Source organism: Aptenodytes forsteri, unplaced genomic scaffold, assembly GCF_000699145.1.
Source record: "Aptenodytes forsteri isolate BGI_AS27 unplaced genomic scaffold, ASM69914v1 Scaffold198, whole genome shotgun sequence".
Lineage (NCBI taxonomy): Eukaryota > Metazoa > Chordata > Aves > Sphenisciformes > Spheniscidae > Aptenodytes > Aptenodytes forsteri.
In genome coordinates this window covers 312707-326387 of record NW_008795697.1, presented here as the reverse complement: position 1 = coordinate 326387, position 13681 = coordinate 312707, and positions in this window count along the sequence as shown.

Genomic DNA, 13681 nt, shown 5'->3' with positions numbered 1-13681 from the left:
TATGGCTCTACTCAGGACCTGAAGAACTATAAGAACTATAGGTTATGTCTTACTGCTTGTGTGTGAAGCGTATTGTGTGTAGAAGCTTGCTAGCAACTCTTCTCCCCCAAAAACATGGATGTCCATGTAGCTCTCGCGGCCCCCACTCACCCTCGTGTAGCTGGTGATGGTAATCATGACTCTGCGTACTTAGGAATGTACAGCAACAGGGTTTCTGTACAGGTGGTGATTTTGATCTTCTCCTCATCTTAGAGAAATCTTTTCATGACTGGTTACTGCATAGGAAATTCGGGAGTAGAAGATTTTTGTGTGCTATCACTCTGTACGTCCTCTAAATCTAAAATAACTTGCAGCTGAAAGTCTAAGGATCTCGGAGCTGGTGTTTGCATGTCATCAGTCCAGTTCTGTGATGTCTAAGAGTGCCATCAACCCAAGGGAAAAAAAAAAATCTCATCCTGCTCTCAGTGAAAACATGCATGAAATAAAGCTGTTGGTTCAGAGTGCTTGGTAGCATGAAGCAGAGCATGCGTCTCATGGAAGAGTAGTGCTGCCTTTTGAAACCAAGCTGTCTTTTTAAAAAATAACCGACTAGGAATTGAGAATCAATTCTAAGAATTGCTTGGTCGTGGTCACCACATAAATGAGATTTATTTTTTTTAAAATATCAATGGTTTTCTAAATAGCAAAGATTATTATTGCCATTCCTTAAATTAGGCTATAATGCTTGGAAGGCTCACGCTTGCAGAGGAGCTGCACTTTGAATTCTTTGCATTTTTATCATCATAAAATGTCCACTGTGAAAATTATCCCAAAGTTTACTGAAAAGGGAAAAGAGCTGCAATTCAGGTATACAGTCAGAACAAAAATGTCTAATGTTATTTTAAACCTAAGAACCCACAGAAATAAAATTTATAAAATATAATCATCCTGTCTCAGAATCACCATGTGCTTTTTATTTTGGGGTGTTTTTTTTCCTAATACCAAGTGATTTCAGTTGAGTTTAAAAGATTGCATCTTCGCTTAGTGCGCTCCAGTTTGGAGAGGAGTTGGCATTTATCCCAGGGTTACCTAGAGCTAACAGGCACAGGTTTTGAAAGGGACAAGAAGTGGATTTTGGAAGGGACACCGGACTCAGTGCTGCGGGACTGGGAGGGGGCTGGTGCAGAGGCAGGTCCCCACTGCACCCCGGTGTGGTGGCCTGGGCTCGGTCCCTGTCCTGCTTGTGGCTCAGTAGAGACTGCTGTTGGCTCAGTCTGATGTGCTACAGCTGTTGCTGAGTTGCTGAGTCAGCATCCGACTAAAGCAGGAGGAGGAGGAGAGAGAAATTGCTGCTTTCTCTAGTTCCTAAAGCAGAAATGGTGGCATAGGATGGGATCTCTGCTCCCTCCTGCTTTCTGCTGGAGAGGCCTTTGGGCAGGAGATGAGGAGCATGGGCCAAATGCATTGTCTGCTCGGCAGCAGGTGCTTCCCAGCCACCGCCTTTCCCAGAGACATCCCAGCCCAGGCGGGCCCCAGCTGTGTGCAAATCTGAGGCTTTTAGGGTGCATAGGGCTTGCTGCAGTTCCTTTATGGAAACAACTGGTCTGGACTTTTTAAAACAATTTTGGGTTGACCCCCAAGGAAGAAGGTCGTGTGGGTCTCTGTGGCAGGCAGGTTGGGTATTTAAAGCTGCAGGATGCATGGTGTTTCATCACTAGGCAGGTGTTTGTTCCTAAAATGCACCCAGGCGGAAAAAAACCAAGGCCCCTAAGTACATCCACCAGCATCACATACCTAAGCTGTTACGGTGCTTCTGATAAAACAACTTTTGTTGTTTCTGTTGAGCTGGTTGTGGTAGGAATGATGCAAACCTACGGGGGCTGCAAAAAATGAGCTGTGGCTGAAATTCTGAACCTATGAGAGCTGGTGATGAGCAGACAGGACTCGAGTTTCTCCTTGGATCATGTCAATGTATGGTGTTTTTCAGAACCTTTGCAGCCAAAGGTCTGTCCTGTTGCCTGTTAATAAATGGGCACTTAATTGTGCCAACAGCATTTGCATGTGCAGGAATGAGTTTTATGGGTAGCTATGTTTTGTTTTCTTCAGTCATTCCAGAAAAGAGGAATTAAGAGCCATGTTTGCTGTCAGTACCAAGGGCAGCCAGCCTCAGCAGGTGTAATGATTTAAAGAATTTCTGTTCTCTGGAGGGACAGATCCCCAGTCAAGGTCACTGCAGTGTTTGTTATGTTTTTAATATCTTCATCGTTATCATACCAATATCATTTTTGTTGTAGTTTGGCTGAGGCGTCTTTAACAAATTTAAGATCAAATGTGTGTGTGAATATATATTTATACATATATATATATTGCTGTATATTATTTGCATTAAGCAGTTATTCTTCCCTAATCTTCCTGTGTGATAGTGCAAATACATTAGCTTGACCTAGCTGGTGTAAGGATATTAAAGAATACTCTCAGACACTGTCCTCAACAATTATTTTCTCATAATCCCAACTTTGAAGACGAGACTTCATTTTACCTCTGGTTTATCGCTTTCCTTATAGCAGAGTTGTTCCTATCCCCATGTCACCGCTGAAGCACAACCCATTGGTTGATTATTCTAAGCAATGACTGTTTTGCATACTACCTTGCTTTGTTTAATTAATGTTTGTACAGAGATTTGAAAATATAAAGAGATATATCATTGCTAAGTTTCATCATTGTTTTTGTATATTGCTATCGCTAGTGGCAGCAAAAAAGTAAGTGAAACATCACAAAATAGTTTGCATGTCCTTAAAATGGTGGTTTTGGTTACACCCTGAAGAGCTAGCGAGGAAGTAAGCTGAGGGTATATTCCTGAAGCTGCCAACTTGATCTCTGAAATCGCAGCTTTTGCAAAGAGAAAGGGAGGGAGGGAGGAACTGCCTGCTTGGGAACGCTCGGCACTGCCTCGCAGAGGAAGTGGGAGTGCCCGAGGTGTGTGGGTGCCTGCGGCTGGAAATAGGAAGCTCTGGAGGTGGGAGCTGCCTTCCCTGCCCGCGGGACACCAACCCGCTGCCTGGGTGCGGTGTGGCAGGTGATGCGCGGTGTCGCTGCCGGCCGGAGTGCGGGAGAGGGGAGGGCGAGAAAATGTGCAACAGGTCTGCAGCTCTGGCGTAGACGCGTGGCCTGCGGCAGGGTGCGGGGAGGACTGTGCGACTGCTGCTGTTTTGGAAAATGGTGTTTTGCAGTCATTTACTCAAATGGCAAGTGGATGTGTCCCTACCTTCTAGGGACTTGTAGGTGGTCACCAGGGTTTTCATCCAAGAGTGCATCCTCCGTTGGGTTTGGATCCTGCACGTAGTCACAGTTTTGAGCCCTGCTGCTGGGTGGGCTGGGTGAGCCCCATGGGGTGCCAGCGCTGCCACCACCTGGGGTGGGAACCCAGGTCCCCAGTGCTGGGGACAGCAAAAGCCCAACCACCTGGTGCTTACCCTTAATCAGTGGCTGTCCTGGCAAAGCAGGAGAGCCTGGTCCTAAGTGTGCTACTCTCGCATCCTGCTCAAGGGACATCTCTGCGGCAGCATCCAGAAACCACTGGCAGAACCCTGGGACATTCTCCCAGCTGAAGTACCTCAGTAGAGGAGTGAGGAGCTGGAAGATCCTGGCATCTGCTCAGTTGACCAGCCACAGAAACGTCCTCTCAGATCAGGGGCTGCAGCGACGGCTGGGGCAGGGCAGGGATCCCCTGACCCCTCTGCATGCAGCCCGGCCTCCAGAAGCAGATGCAGAGCTCATGGGCCACTGAGATGGTGCTCTCCCTACGCACCTTTCCATGCATGAACCAGCATGAGTTTTGATGACAAAGCTGACTGCCATCTGGGCACTGTTCACCTGACCCTGCATGGAGGAAATTCATCCTAAAAAGGAGACAGATCCATGTCAGTTCAGCTCCACAACCAGCTTGTTGTGGGACTGATGCGGATGGTGGCCTTCAGGCTGGTATTTGTTCTCCTCATAACCTGGCTTATCAGCTCAATTCCTGGTTGGGAGCAGGAGCAAGATGGGAGATCCTGTATGAGTGATGCACCCTTTTTGGAAAGACCCCTTGTAAGCTCCGTGACCTTCCTTATGAACATGGAAAGCAAAGACCAGGCACGTGCAAAAGAAAACTCCATCAGCGTGAAAATGCTTTCTGAGATGATGGCTTGATGGGTACTGTCACCAATCGCGTGCCATGGTCCCCAGTACAACCACAAATTGGATGATACAGGATAGTGGGAACTGCTCGGAGTGGGAAGCAATGGGGCTGGCAGAGGCACGGCACAACCCACCCACTCCACTTCTGGCAGTTTGCTCCAAGGCATGGCTTGTTTCTGTTTCACCAAGAAAAGCAATAGCTTTGTGGCTGAAGGACGTGAGTTTTGAGCACCTTTGCCCACTGCTGTGAGCACGAGTGAGCTGGCTGGATCCAGCGTCTGAGCTGCCATGTAACAACAGGGCCACATCCCTCCAGTGGATGAGGCCAGTGAGCAGAGAGCGATTCCTCTGCCTAGCATCTGCTTCTGTCCCCTCCACCCTCCCTGCTCAGCCTGTGGCACCACATCAAGAGGTGCCAGACCCAAGAGCAGCTCCTGGCTAAGATATGTTTCCCCACAGCCTGGCAACACTTGGCTTTGTCCAGCCAGGTGACATTGTCACCTGCTGGGACCATCTTGGCTCAGGGACCTATTGCACCAGACTCAGCGGTAGGTACTTAGGGGAGGGAAGCGATCTCCTCCGGTGGCATTTCCTTGTGCAATGAAAGCAGGATGGTGGTGGCTGGAGGCAGGAAGGGCGGGTGGAGAAGCCGTTCCCCCTGAAGGTGAAGCTATGTTTATTCAGTTTCCTCGACTTGGAAATCGGTGCCTTGCGGCAAATTCCTTCATGAGGCGTATGGGAAGGTTACGGGAGAGGCGAGTCGATAGCTTTTTGTGTGCTGACATTATAGGAAGCACCAGTCTGCAGATACAGTAGGATGTTTTAATGGCTTTTTTTTCTGTCTCCTTCCCTATCTCATCTCTATCACAGCCTCATCAAAAAGCTGGGCTCTGAATTTCATTTCTAGGCTTTGCAAATGGCCAAAATCACTGCAACTCACCCGTGCCCCCCACCACAATGTGAACATGGAGGTGCGGCCCATTGGTGCTGCTGCTGACCCAGCTTTTCCCAATGTGAGATCAGCCCAGACCTGGTGACCTTAGCTGCTAAAAACGTCACTTCTCTCTCTCCCACAGCCTGCACTGAAGTGGGGCCTGTAAAAGCCCCAGGTCCATGGCAGACCTTGGCCCCTGCCCCAGCTCCTGCGGAGGGATGCGTGTCCTACAGGTGTGCTGACCATGGCACAGTGAGGAAGCACCACATGCTCCCTTACAGAGTTTGAGGTAAGTGGTAAGCAGAAACTTACTCTCTTGAACACGTGTGAGGATGCTTGCAAATGCACCTGGGTTTGGCGATCGGAGGTCGAGGGTGGCCAGCCATGTGACCCCCCCTAGACGGACAGGTCCTAGAGGGGCTGCACTCACTGCCCTGGGGAGCTGGCAACGACTCTGGAAGTTGGGACCCAGTGGCAAGGGAAAATCTTTACCACCCTCAGACACAAACACTGACCATCAAAGTCAAGCGGCTCATATTTGAATGTAACTGTGTCTCCAACTTAACACTCAGGCTTCCCAATGAATTTGCATGTCAGCCAAAATTCAATATTTATGAGGACAGCAAAGGTGTTTGGGACATATCCATCTGCCAAATGGCATGGTCTAGCTAATGCCCACATTAGAGCTGTTCAAATAAAGATAGTGCTTCATAGCAACAGTAAACAGTGGCAACTATTTTAGGTGCTATGCAGGAATGATTGCATGCCTTTTAAAAACAAGCAAAAATATTCCCAGGCATGAGAAGCATCATCCCAAGCTTAGCATTTGAAGTGGACAGCTTGTAGCGTCACTGCCACAGCCATGGGCACCACTGGGACATCTGCCATGGTGGCAGACAGCCTTCGGAGCAATTTGTTTTGAACCTCAAAATGGTAAGATGGGAGCCCATTTGAGTTCCCAGAAGGGCAACAGGCTGTGGGAGAGGGTCCATGGTCAGCCCTTGTCTGAGGGGCACCATCCCCAAGGCTGCTGTTGGCTGGCATGTGCCAGCATCCCCAGCCTGTCCCCATGCAGGGACAGGGCTCGGTTTGCAGCCGTGGTTTTGCTGGTGCTGCAAAGGCTGGGTCAGCATTTGCCACCCAGCAGAGCTGGGTCTGCCTCTGCAGCTTGCTGCTAGCCACCGGCAGGGTTTGGCATGTTGCCATGTGGAGCTGCTGTGTCCTGTGGGGGGGGGGGGGGGCCTTTCATCTGCTTTCCTCTGTCCCTACATTGCAGCAGCTGTGTTTTTGGGCTCCTGCCAGGTACCTTTTGGTGCAGGTAATGGGGAACTTGCTAGCCCTGTCACGTATTCATCGTGGGCAACACGGGAGAAGATGTAAAGGAGAAAGCCTTCGTCCTGCCATGGGAGCAGCAGGGAAGTTACTTGTTCCCCTGGGTTATTTTTGCCAACAAGAGGTAAATGCATTGAGGGAGGCTATGCATATGGGAATGAGATTATGGTGATGACCCATCACGCTTTCTGTGAGACAGAGGACAGCAAAAAGGTGAAGGTCTGTTGCTGTACAGGCACCTCTCAGTGCACTGCGCTGGCCTCGTACCAGTGAACGTTCCTATAACCTAGCAGGATTGCACTCCTCCCTCCCTTCTTTTTTGGAGGAAAAAGAGATACTCAGCCCCGTCTCTTCAATGGCTTATGTATGTGGCTGAAAATATTCAAATCTGTCATGCATTACAAGGTGGTGAATATCAAGTAGGATCCTACTTCTTGGATGGCTGTGCAGTCAGTGACAGGGTGCCAACAGCTTTTGAAGGCAATGGGTGCTTTTTCCATGGCTGTGTCAAATGCTACCATGGAAATGATGGAAACCCTCTGGTGGGGGCCACTGTTGGATATTTGTATTATACAACACAACAAAAGATGAACCATCTAAAGAGAGCGGGTTTCAACAGCAGTCCTGTGTGGGAGCAGGAGTGGGTCACTGCAGCACGGTGAGATGGGGAGCTTGTAGAATGCTCAGCCAGGACCACTGGTTGGTGACAGGACAAATGTCATTTGACTGTATTACAAAGCAGCCCCTGATGAAAATATATATCATCATGATCTTATTAACCTCTATTCCTTCATCATCTAAACAAAACCACACCACTACCTCCCAGTCTCTCGCCCACTCCCAGCCTACTCGCAGAGGGCAGAATGAGAAACAGAGAAGGCCTTGACACTGTGCAAGCACTGCTCAGCAACAGATAAAACATTGGTGTGTTGTTAACACTGTTTTGGTCACAAATCTACAACACACCACCATGCCAGCTGCTGTGAAGAAAATTAACTCCTTCCCCGCCAAACCCAGTACAATCTCCGCCTCTTATTCCACATTATTTGCATCATGCTCACGTCCTACAGTATTCAATACATTTTCATCAACTACCACTGCCCACTTCCCTGTCTTTTGTCATATACGCAGGTATCATTTCCTTAGTTTATGGGCCTGTAAGGCCTCTCTACCCTCGAGGAAACCAACAGCTCCGTCTAATTTAGTATCATCAGCAAACTTATTCAGTGTGCACTCAACTCCTGCGTCCTGGTTATTGATAAAAACATTGAAGAGAACTGGCCCTAAAATTGAGCCCTGGGGAACACCACTAGTGATTGGCTGCCAGCCAGATGTTACCCTGTTTTCTACAACTCTTTGAATTTCCTGGACCTGTTTTGAATCTGTTGTATGATAGTCCCAGTTAACACCCGGGAAGTTGAAGTCACCTGTAAAGACAAGGGCAACCGATCTAGAGATTCTCCTTAATTCCTATAGAATAATACAATGGTGTCATCATCCTGGCTAAGTGATCTATAGTAGACTCCTGCAACAACATCCGCTTTATTAGCTTTGCTCTTAATCCTTACCCAGAGGCTCTCAACCATGTTTTCCCCACCTGCAAGTGCTGTACAGTCCAATCCCTCCTTTACATACAGTGCTACCCCTCCACGTCGCCTGCCTATCTCTCCTGAAGAGCCATCACAGCACTCCAATCACAGGACTCTTCCCACCAAGTCTCCCTTATGCCAATGATGTTGTAGCTCTGAGACTGAGCCAAAGCTTCTACTTCCTCTTGTTTATTCCTCATACTGCATGCATTAGCGTACAAATATTTCAGATGCTCTCCAGTGCACTCAGTACATCATGAAAGCCATCACTAGCACACCATCCCTCGTTGTCATGCCATCCCATAGCTTATCACTAGTAAGCCTGATTTTATCCCTTTTGCCCTCCAAACCTAGTTTAAAGTTCTTTCAATCAGCCCTGCTAACTTATGAGAAAAAAATCTTTTCCCCCATTGATAAAGGTGAATCCTGTCAGGCCCCAGCAGGCCTGGTGTCGCGTAGACCATCCAATGATTGAAACCCACAAAATTCTGCTGGTGACACCAGCCTCAGAGCCAGATATTGATAAACTGGATCTGCCTGTTTCTTTTGATGTCATTCCCTACAACTGGGAGGATAGAAGAGAATACTACCTGCGCTCCTGAAACCTTTAACAATCTCCCCACGGCCCTGAAGTGTCTTTGATTACTCTTGGACTTCTCATTGTAACTTTGTTGGTACCCACATGAAAAAGCAATAGAGGATAATAATCACAGGGCCCTACCAGGCTAGGAAGTTTCCTGGTAACGCCTTTAACCTGAGCCCCAGGGAGGCAGCAAACTTCCCTAAAAGGTGGGTTTGGTCAACAAATTGGGCCCTCCGCTCCCCTCAAAGGACGTTTTTTTCTTCATGGAGGTGGTCATGATGTGGGGAATAGGCTGACCTGATCTTGGTGACTCCTCTAGCATAGATGGATCATCATCCACCGTATCATGTCCTTGTTCTTCTAATTCCAGAGCCTCATATCTGTTGTGTAAGGGCACCTGGGAAGGCAAGTTAAAAGGATTCTCAAGCATAATTGCTTCTAAAAGTGTTGTTATCAACAAACCTAATAACAACAAGCTTGAGCAGCTGTTCCAGAAACAAATTTTCCTGGCTGCTGACACAACTGCCAGTTGGTATGCTGAACACTTTCATGCCCACCCAGTCCACGGGGTATTTAGCTGGCCGTAAGTAATGCCTCCGTGTGCCCTCAACGCACTCCAAGCACCACCTGCACCTTCTTCACAAGCAATGAGGCAGAGGCAATAACCACCTTGCAAGCTCCTGCTGCTGGGGAGCTCATCAAACAAAACCATCTTTGATGCCCGTCAGCTTAATTTTTACATCCACACTCTTCAACAAAAGATTGTCCTGAACAAAGAGATTGCTGTAGAGGGGTCACAAGGGTTCAGTCCTCCTATTCTGGGCTGTCAGAGCCAAGCATTGCCTGAACCCCTGATTACCCAACACCATCCAGCAAGACTGCTTCCTGCTGCCAGGCTGTGTCTTTGTAGGATGGCCCTGTGGAGAAGTGCGTGGACAGCATGTGTCACAGCTGTGACTGAGAAGCAACTCAATGAAGGCATGGCAGGGGTAGCAGCGGTTGCTCTGGCTTATCAGTTGGTCCCCCCGCATAGTGGCCAGCTGGCTGAAAATAGAGGCCAGTGGGGGCTAATTCAGAAGATCCATGGCCTTGCTGGCTCTGAGGTAGGATGCATCAGCTTTTACAATCTTACAGCAAAGATACAGCAGGGTGTTGTTCAGACCTATGTAATCCTCCCCATTCCTAGCTGTGAAAAAGTCCCAATGTGCAGACTCTGCAATAGTGGAAAATTGAGGCACCTCAATACACAGGCTTTTCTTAGTACTGGTCTGTCTGGGGGACACTTCAAACAAATCCAGCTCGGATTTGGTACATTCTTCTGAGCAGCCACCCCTTTTAAAGGAAAAACCATCCCTTTTAAAATGTATTTCCCTTTCTAGTGTGTGGTGGGTTAACCCCAGTAGGCAGCTCAGCCCCACACAGCCACTCACTCACTTCCGCCCAGAAGGATGGAGGTGAGAATAAGAAGGTTAAAAGTGAGAAAACTCGTTGAGCTGAGATAAAGACAGTTTAATAGGTAAAGCAAAAGCTGTGTGTGCAAGCAAAGCAAAATAAGAAATTCAATCACAGAAACATAGAATAGCCCAGGCTGGAAGTGACCTCAAAAGATCATCTGGTCCAACCTTTCATGGGAAAGGGAGCCTGGCACCCTGCCCAATCACATCTTGAAAACCCCCAGCGATGGGGACTCCACCACATCCCTGAGGAGGTTGTTCCAGTGAGTGATTGTTTTCACTGTAAAAAAATTCTTTCTTATGATGAGATGAAACATCTTCCAGTGCAGCTTGTACCTTTGTCTTCTCCTTGTGGCTCCTTGTGAAGACAGAGCCTCCGTCCTCTTTGTAGCTGCCCTTTAAGTACTGGAATACTGTGATGAGATTCCTCCTGAGCCTTCTCTTCTCCAGGGAGAAAAGACCTAACTCTTCCAGTCTTTCTTCATAGGGCAGGTTCTCCAGCCCTTTGGTCATCTTTGTGGCCTCTCCAGACTGTCTGCATCTTTCTTGAATTGTGGGGACCGGAACTGGACACAGTACTCCAGGTGAAGCCTGACAAACACTGAGCAGAGTGGGATGATCACATCTCTATCTCTGCTAGTAATGCCCCTGTGAGTGCAACCCAGGATCCAATTTGCCTTTATTGCTGCAGCGGCGCACTGCTGACTCATGTTCAGCTTGTTGTCCACCAGGACCCCCAGGTCCCTTTCAGCAAGGCTGCTCCCCAGCCACACAGATCCCAGCATGTACTGGGCTCTTTGGTTATGTCTTTCCAGGTACAGGATTTTGCACTTGTCTTTGTTCAAGTTCATACTGTTCTTGCTAGCCCCACTCTTCCAGCCTGCCCAGGTCTCTCTGTAAGATGGCTCTCCCTTCTGATGTGTTCACCTCACCACCCAGTTTGGTGTCATCAGCAAACTTGGTGAGGGTGCTTTCAATCCCATCATCCAGATTATTTATGAAGATGTTGAAAAAAACTCTCTGAGTGTGACCTGTTAGCCAATTTCCCACCCATCTCACAGACCACCCATTCAATCTGTATCTTGCCAGCTTTTCCAGCTGAAGACTGTGGGAGACAGTGTTAAATTCTTTGCTGAAGTCCAGGTAAACAACATCCACTGCTCTCCCCATCTCAACAGAGGATGTTATTTTGTTGTAGAAGGTATGATTTGCCCTTGGTAAATCCATGCTGGCTTTTCCCAATCACCTTCATTTGGTTAGCAATAGTTTAGAGGACTCGTTTCATTACAGGCATTGGGAACTAATGGACCTGTAGTTTCCTGGGTCCTCTTTTAGGCCCTTCTTGTAGATGGGCATGGCATTTGCCCTCTTCCAGCCATCAAGGACATGCCCTGATCTCCATGACTTTTCAAATATTATAGTCAGTGGCCTTACAACATCAGCCACTTTTCTCAACACCCTGGGGTGGATTCCATCCAGGCCTATAGGTGAAACACTGGCACAGGTTGCCCAGAGAGGTGGTGGATGCCTCATCCCTGGAAACATTCAAGGTCAGGCTGGACGGAGCTCTGAGCAACCTGATCTAGTTGAAGATGTCCCTGCCCACGGCAGGAGGGTTGGATGAGAAGACCTTTAAAGGTCCCTTCCAACCCAAACTATTCTATGATTCTATGATTCTGTGATTTATGTGGGTTGAGCCCTTACAGGACACAACAGACCAGCCCTTCCTCCACTGGTGGGTCAACACATGTGTTGTCATAGCTACTTGATCTGGGGTCCAGCTATGCTGGTAAAGACAGAGGCAAAGAAGGTATTGAGAACCTCTGCCTTGTCATTATTAGTGACTCATTTCCCTGCCCTGTTTAGTAATGGGCATATGTCTTCCCTGTGCTTCTGCTTACTGCTCATGTATCTGAAGAATCCTTTCTTGTTGTACTTGACATCTTTGGCCAATTTCAGTTCTAGCTGAGCCTCAGCCTTCCTGGTTGCGTCTCTGCATGCCCTAGCCAGGTTCTCTCAGTCCTCAGTTCATCCACTACTTCCCATCAGCAGGCAGATGTTTAGCCATTTTGAGGAAAGGAGGGCTTCATCACATGTGATGGTCACTTGGGAAGACAAACACCATAACTCCAAACATGCCACGCTTCCTCCTTCTTCCCTCAGCTTCTATTGCTGAGCACAACATCATACAGTCTGGAATATCCCTTTGGTCATTTGGGATCAGCTGTGTCCCCTCCCAACTTCCTAGTGCAGCCCCAGCCTGCTCACTGGTGGGGCAGCATGAGAAACAGAAAAGGCCTTGACACTGTGCACGTACTGCTCAGCAAAAGCTGTCTTATTAACACAGCTCAGCAAAATCCTGTGTTATTAACTGTTTTCATCACAAATACAAAACACAGCACCATACAAGCTACTATGAAGAAAATTAACTCTATCCCAGATAAAACCTGTATGTAGTGGTAGTATGGGACCTTTTTCTCTGGCATTTCTGTTTCTTTTGCCATTCTGTTGTCAGGCACCCTCCTCCTTTTTCTTTTAAAGGGCTGAGGTGGGCCTTCCCTTTCGGGGGTGTGACATGGTTCACTTTCTTTTAAGGCTGTTTCTTTAAATATAGCAAGACCCGAGCTCTTCTGATTTGCTGGCATTTCCAACTTGTCCATGACAATCTTGGAAACATGTCCAAATATCTTTCTTGCAGTATCTTGAGTGGTGATTTTAATGTGTAGCTTAACAAAATAGGCTACTGTATATACCTCCAACACCCACAGCATGCTTCACAGGAACGCCTTGAAACCCCAGGGAGACCATTGCTGTCCTGGGCTCTGTAATAGTTCATGTAAAAGGACAGGTCCCATAATTTTTTACCACTACCTTTTTGGTGTGGTTTCTTAAAGTATCAGAGGCTTCCAGGACCAAAGATGCAGCTTCACAATCACCTTTGCAAAGCAAAATGAGAGGTGCTTGTTCTAGTCAGTCTATTTTGATGGTGATGGTGTCAATGTGCTGGTGGTTTAGTGGCATGTAGTGTGACTTACCAGATGTCACCATCACAATCTTGTATTTATTCCTGCCGACTGGGACACAGGACTGTGAGACACCTCCAGGGATGGTGACTCCACCACTTCCCTGGGCAGCCTGTTCCAATGTTTAACCACTCTTTCAGTAAAGAAATTTTTCCTAATGTTCAATCTAAACCTCCCCTGGTGCAACTTGAGGTCGTTTCCTTTTGTCCTATCACTTGTTACTTGGGAGAAGAGACCAACACCCACTTCGCTACAAGCTCCTTTCAGGTAGTTGTAGAGAGCGATGAGGTCTCCTCTCAGCCTCCTTTTCTCCAGACTAAACAACCCCAGTTCCCTCAGCCGCTCCTCGTAAGACTTGTTCTCCAGACCCCTCACCAGCCTCGTTGCCCTTCTCTGGGCACGCTCCAGCACCTCAACATCCTTCTTGTAGTGAGGGGCCCAAAACTGAACACAGTATTGGAGGTGCAGCCTCACCAGTGCCGAGTACAGGGGAACGATCCCTTCCCTACTCCTGCTGGCCACACTATTTCTGATACAGGCCAGGATGCCATTGGCCTTCTTGGCCGCCTGGGCACACTGCCGGCTCATGTTCAGCCGGCTGTCAACCA